The 6,836-nt window shown below is 37.6% G+C and overlaps 1 long non-coding RNA gene across 1 annotated transcript; it reads right to left on the bottom strand.

Moving 5' to 3' along the window:
* Positions 1-270: 270 nt before the first annotated feature.
* Positions 271-4,648, bottom strand: LOC130635487 (uncharacterized). Its single transcript, XR_008982163.1, has 2 exons — positions 4,408-4,648; positions 271-554 (listed from the first exon to the last, which is right to left on the bottom strand). It is a non-coding gene; the product is annotated as an uncharacterized LOC130635487 (long non-coding RNA).
* Between the last annotated feature and the right edge of the window lie 2,188 nt (positions 4,649-6,836).

Genomic DNA, 6,836 nt, shown 5'->3' with positions numbered 1-6,836 from the left:
TAATGAAAGAAGTTTAATCGCCGGCAAACGAAAACCCGCGATTTCCCGTAAATCCCGGGCTTGGCCCGTATAGTCGAATGTATACAAAGAAAGTACCCTGTGAGTAAACTCATTTCCAAAACGATTTTTTAAATTATCTTTTCTCCACTAAAACGCATGAGACTTGTAGTTTTCAAAAATGTTTTCATTTTTGATAAGACAATGAATAAAAGAAGTTTAATCGCCGGCAAACGAAAACCCGCGATTTCCCGTAAATCCCGGGCTTGGCCCGTATAGTCGAATGTTTACAAAGAAAGTACCCAGGGAGTAAACTCATTTCCCGAAAGATTTTTTAATTTTTTTTTTTCACCACTAAAACGCATGAGACTTGTAGTTTATAAAAATGTTTTCATTTTTGATGAGACCCTTAATGAAAGAAGTTTAATTGCCGGCAAACAAAAACCCGCCATTTCCCGTAAACCCCGGACTCGGCCCGTATAGTCGAAAGTATACAAAGAAAGTACCCAGGGAGTAAACTCATTTTCCGAACGATTTTTTAAATTATTTTTTCACCACTTCAACGCATGAGACTTGTAGTTTTCAAAAACGTTTTCATTTTTGATGAGACGCTGAATAAAAGAAGTTTAATCGCCCTCAAACGAAAATGCGCGATTTCCTGTAAATCCCGGACTCGGCCCGTATAGTCGAAAGTATACAAAGAAAGTACCCAGGGAGTAAACTCATTTCCCGAACGATTTTTTAAATTATTTTTCCACCACTGAAACGCATGAGACTTGTAGTTTTCAAAAAATTTCTCATTTTTGATGAGACGCTTAATGAAAGAGGTTTAATCGCCGGCAAACGAAATCCCGCAATTTCCCGTAAATCCCGGGCTTGGACCGTATAGTCGAATGTATACAAAGAAAGTACCCAGGGAGTAAACTCATTTCCCGAAAGATTTTTTAATTTTTTTTTCACCACTAAAACGCATAAGACTTGTAGTTTATAAAAATGTTTTCATTTTTGATGAGACGCTTAATGAAAGAAGTTTAATCGCCGGCAAACGAAAACCCGCGATTTCCCGTAAATCCCGGGCTTGGCCCGTATAGTCGAATGTATACAAAGAAAGTACCCTGTCAGTAAACTCAATTCCCGAACGATATTTTAAATTATTTTTTCACCACTAAAATGCATGAGACTTGTAGTTTTCAGAAATGTTTTCATTTTTGATGAGAAGCTTAATGAAAGTGGTTTAATCGCCGGCAAACGAAAACCCGCGATTTCCCGTAAATCCCGGGCTTGGCCCGTATAGTCGAATGTATACAAAGAAAGTACCCTGTGAGTAAACTCATTTCCAAAACGATTTTTTAAATTATCTTTTCACCACTAAAACGCATGAGACTTGTAGTTTTCAAAAATGTTTTCATTTTTGATAAGACGCTGAATAAAAGAAGTTTAATCGCCGGCAAACGAAAACCCGTCATTTACCGTAAACCCCGGACTAGGCCCGTATAGTCAAAAGTATACAAAGAAAGGACCCAGGTAGTAAACTCATTTCCCGAACGATTTTTTATATTATTTTTTTACCACTAAACGCATGAGACTTGTAGTTTTCAAAAATGTTTTCATATTTGATGGGACGCTAAATAAAAGAAGTTTAATCGCCGGCAAACGAAAATCCGCGATTTCCCGTAAATCCCGGACTCGGCCCGTATAGTCAAAAGTATACAAAGAAAGTACCCAGGGAGTAGACTCATTTCCCGAACGATTTTTTAAATTATTTTTTCACCACTAAAACGCATGAGACTTGTAATTTTCAAAAATGTTTTCATTTTTGATGAGACGCTTAATGAAAGAGGTTTAATCGCCGGCAAACGAAAACCCGCCATTTCCCGTTAACCCCGGACTCGGCCCGTATAGTCAAAAGTATACAAAGAAAGTACCCAGGGAGTAAACTCATTTTCCGAACGATTTTTTAAATTATTTTTTCACCACTACAACGCATGAGACTTGTAGTTTTTAAAAATGTTTTCATTTTTGATGAGACGCTGAATAAAAGAAGTTTAATCGCCGGCAAACGAAAACCCGCCATTTCCCGTAAACCCCGGACTCGGCCCGTATAGTCGGAAGTATACAAAGAAAGTACCCAGGGAGTAAACTCGTTTTCCGAACGATTTTTTAAATTATTTTTTCACCACTTCAACGCATGAGACTTGTAGTTTTCAAAAACGTTTTCATTTTTGATGAGACGCTGAATAAAAGAAGTTTAATCGCCCTCAAACGAAAATCCGCGATTTCCCGTAAATCCCAGACTCGGCCCGTATAGTCAAAAGTATACAAAGAAAGTACCCAGGAAGTAAACTCATTTCCCGAACGATTTTTTAAATTATTTTTCCACCACTGAAACGCATGAGACTTGTAGTTTTCAAAAAATTTTCATTTTTGATGAGAGGCTTAATAAAAGTGGTTTAATCGCCGGCAAACGAAAACCCGCGATTTCCCGTAAATCCCGGGCTTGGCCCGTATAGTCGAATGTATACAAAGAAAGTACCCTGTGAGTAAACTCATTTCCAAAACGATTTTTTAAATTATCTTTTCACCACTAAAACGCATGAGACTTGTAGTTTTCAAAAATGTTTTCATTTTTGATGAGACGATGAATAAAAGAAGTTTAATCGGCGGCAAACGAAAACCCGCCATTTCCCGTAAACCCCGGACTCGGCCCGTATAGTCAAAAGTATACAAAGAAAGTACCCAGGGAGTAAACTCATTTCCCGAACGATTTTTTAAAATATTTTTTCACCACTAAAACTGTTGAGACTTGTAGTTTTCAAAAATGTTTTCATTTTTGATGAAACGCTGAATAAAAGAAGTTTAATCGACGGCAAACGAAAACCTGCGATTTCCCGTAAAACCCGGACTCTGCCCGTATAGTCAAAGGTATACAAAGAAAGTACCCGGGGTGTAAACTCATTTCCCGAACGATTTTTTAAATTATTATTTCACCACTAAAGCCCATGAGACTTATAGTTTTTAAAAATGTTTTCATTTTTGATGAGACGCTGAATAAAAGAAGTTTAATCGCCGGCAAACGAAAACCCGCCATTTCCCGTAAACCCCGGACTCGGCCCGTATAGTCAAAAGTATACAAAGAAAGTACCCAGGGAGTAAACTCATTTCCCGAACGATTTTTTAAATTATTTTTCCACCACTGAAACGCATGAGACTTGTAGTTTTCAAAAAAAATTTCATTTTTGATGAGACGCTTAATGAAAGAGGTTTAATCGCCGGCAAACGAAATCCCGCGATTTTCCGTAAATCCCGGGCTTGGCCCGTATAGTTGAATGTATACAAAGAAAGTACCCAGGGAGTAAACTCATTTCCCGAAAGATTTTTTAATTTTTTTTTCACCACTAAAACGCATGAGACTTGTAGTTTATAAAAATGTTTTCATTTTTGATGAGACGCTTAATGAAAGAAGTTTAATCGCCGGCAAACGAAAACCCGCGATTTCCCGTAAATCCCGGGCTTGGCCCGTATAGTCGAATGTATACAAAGAAAGTACCCAGGGAGTAAACTCATTTCCCGAAAGATATTTTAAATTATTTTTTCACCACTAAAATGCATGAGACTTGTAGTTTTCAGAAATGTTTTCATTTTTGATGAGACGCTTAATGAAAGTGGTTTAATCGCCGGCAAACGAAAACCCGCGATTTCCCGTAAATCCCGGGCTTGGCCCGTATAGTCGAATGTATACAAAGAAAGTACACTGTGAGTAAACTCATTTCCAAAACGATTTTTTAAATTATCTTTTCACCACTAAAACGCATAAGACTTGTAGTTTTCAAAAATGTTTTCATTTTTGATAAGACGCTGAATAAAAGAAGTTTAATCGCCGGCAAACGAAAACCCGCCATTTCCCGTAAACCCCGGACTAGGCCCGTATAGTCAAAAGTATAGAAAGAAAGGACCCAGGGAGTAAACTCATTTCCCGAACGATTTTTTATATTATTTTTTTACCACTAAACGCATGAGACTTGTAGTTTTCAAAAATGTTTTCATATTTGATGGGACGCTAAATAAAAGAAGTTTAATCGCCGGCAAACGAAAATCCGCGATTTCCCGTAAATCCCGGACTCGGCCCGTATAGTCAAAAGTATACAAAGAAAGTACCCAGGGAGTAAACTCATTTCCCGAACGATTTTTTAAATTATTTTTTCACCACTACAACGCATGAGACTTGTAGTTTTTAAAAATGTTTTCATTTTTGATGAGACACTGAATAAAAGAAGTTTAATCGCCGGCAAACAAAAATCCGCCATTTCCCGTAAACCCCGGACTCGGCCCGTAAAGTCGAAAGTATACAAAGAAAGTACCCAGGGAGTAAACTCATTTTCCGAACGATTTTTAAATTTATTTTTTCACCACTTCAACGCATGAGACTTGTAGTTTTTAAAAACGTTTTCATTTTTGATGAGACGCTGAATAAAAGAAGTTTAATCGCCCTCAAACGAAAATCCGCGATTTCCCGTAAATCCCGGACTCGGCCCGTATAGTCGAAAGTATACAAAGAAAGTACCCAGGGAGTAAACTCATTTCCCGAACGATTTTTTAATTTTTTTTTCACCACTAAAACGCATGAGAATTGTAGTTTTTAAAAATGTTTTCATTTTTTATGAGACGCTTAATGAAAGAAGTTTAATCGCCGGCAAACGAAAACCCGCGATTTCCCGTAAATCCCGGGCTTGGCCCGTATAGTCTAATGTATACAAAGAAAGTACCCTGTGAGTAAACTCAATTCCCGAACGATATTTTAAATTATTTTTTCACCACTAAAATGCATGAGACTTGTAGTTTTCAGAAATGTTTTCATTTTTGATGAGACGCTGAATAAAAGAGGTTTAATCGCCGGCAAACGAAAACCCGCCATTTCCCGTAAACCCCGGACTTGGCCCGTATAGTCAAAAGTATACAAAGAAAGGACCCTGGGAGTAAACTCATTTCCCGAACGATTTTTTATATTATTTTTTTACCACTAAACGCATCAGACTTGTAGTTTTCAAAAATGTTTTCATATTTGATGGGACGCTGAATAAAAGAAGTTTAATCGCCGGCAAACGAAAATCCGCGATTTCCCGTAAATCCCGGACTCGGCCCGTATAGTCAAAAGTATACAAAGAAAGTACCCAGGGAGTAAACTCATTTCCCGAACGATTTCTTAAATTATTTTTTCACCACTAAAACGCATGAGACTTGTAATTTTCAAAAATGTTTTCATTTTTGGTGAGACGCTTAATGAAAGAGGTTTAATCGCCGGCAAACGAAATCCCGCGTTTTCCCGTAAATCCGGGGCTTGGCCCGTATAGTTGAATGTATACAAAGAAAGTACCCAGGGAGTAAACTCATTTCCCGAACGATTTTTAAAATTTTTTTTACCACTAAAACGCATGGGACCTGTAGTTTTCAAAAATGTTTTCATTTTTGATGAGACGCTTAATGAAAGAAGTTTAATCGCCGGCAAACGAAAACCCGCAATTTCCCGTAAATCCCGGGCTTGGCCCGTATAGTCGAATGTATACAAAGAGAGTACCCTGTGAGTAAATTCATTTCCAGAACGATTTTTTAAATTATTTTTTCACCACTAAAACGCATAAGACTTGTAGTTTTTAAAAATGTTTTCATTTTTGATGAGACGCTGAATAAAAGAAGTTTAATCGCCGGCAAACGAAAATCCGCCATTTCCCGTAAACCCCGGACTCGGCCCGTATAGTCGAAAGTATACAAAGAAAGTACCCAGGGAGTAAACTCATTTCCCGAACGATTTTTTAATTTTTTTTTTCACCACTAAAACGCATGAGACTTGTAGTTTTTAAAAATGTTTTCATTGTTGATGAGACGCTTAATGAAAGATGTTTAATCGCCGGCAAACGAAAACCCGCGATTTCTCGTAAATCCCGGGCTTGGCCCGTATAGTCGAATGTATACAAAGAAAGTACCCTGTGAGTAAACTCAATTCCCGAACGATATTTTAAATTATTTTTTCACCACTAAAATGCATGAGACTTGTAGTTTTCAGAAATGTTTTCATTTTTGATGAGACGCTTAATTAAAGTAGTTTAATCGCCGGCAAACGAAAGCCTGCGATTTCCCGTAAATCCCGGGCTTGGCCCGTATAGTCAAATGTATACAAAGAAAGTACCCTGTGAGTAAACTCATTTCCAAAACGATTTTTTAAATTATCTTTTCACCACTAAAACGCATGAGACTTGTAGTTTTCAAAAATGTTTTCATTTTTGATGAGACGCTGAATAAAAGAGGTTTAATCGCCGGCAAACGAAAACCCGCCATTTCCCGTAAACCCCGGACTAGGCCCGTATAGTCAAAAGTATACAAAGAAAGGACCCTGGGAGTAAACTCATTTCCCGAAGGATTTTTTATATTATTTTTTTACCACTAAACGCATGAGACTTGTAGTTTTCAAAAATGTTTTCATATTTGATGGGACGCTGAATAAAAGAAGTTTAATCGCCGGCAAACGAAAATCCGCGATTTACCGTAAATCCCGGGCTTGGCCCGTATAGTCGAATGTATACAAAGAGAGTACCCTGTGAGTAAACTCAATTCCCGAACGATATTTTAAATTATTTTTTCACCACTAAAATGCATGAGACTTGTAGTTTTCAGAAATGTTTTCATTTTTGATGAGACGCTTAATGAAAGTAGTTTAATCGCCGGCAAACGAAAGCCCGCGATTTTCCGTAAATCCCGGGCTTGGCCCGTATAGTCGAATGTATACAAAGAAAGTACCCTGTGAGTAAACTCATTTCCAAAACGATTTTTTAAATTATCTTTTCACC

The sequence above is a fragment of the Hydractinia symbiolongicarpus genome, chromosome 3 (genome assembly GCF_029227915.1).
Source record: "Hydractinia symbiolongicarpus strain clone_291-10 chromosome 3, HSymV2.1, whole genome shotgun sequence".
NCBI classification, from domain to species: domain Eukaryota; kingdom Metazoa; phylum Cnidaria; class Hydrozoa; order Anthoathecata; family Hydractiniidae; genus Hydractinia; species Hydractinia symbiolongicarpus.
This window is presented reverse-complemented; position numbering and strand designations above follow the sequence as displayed.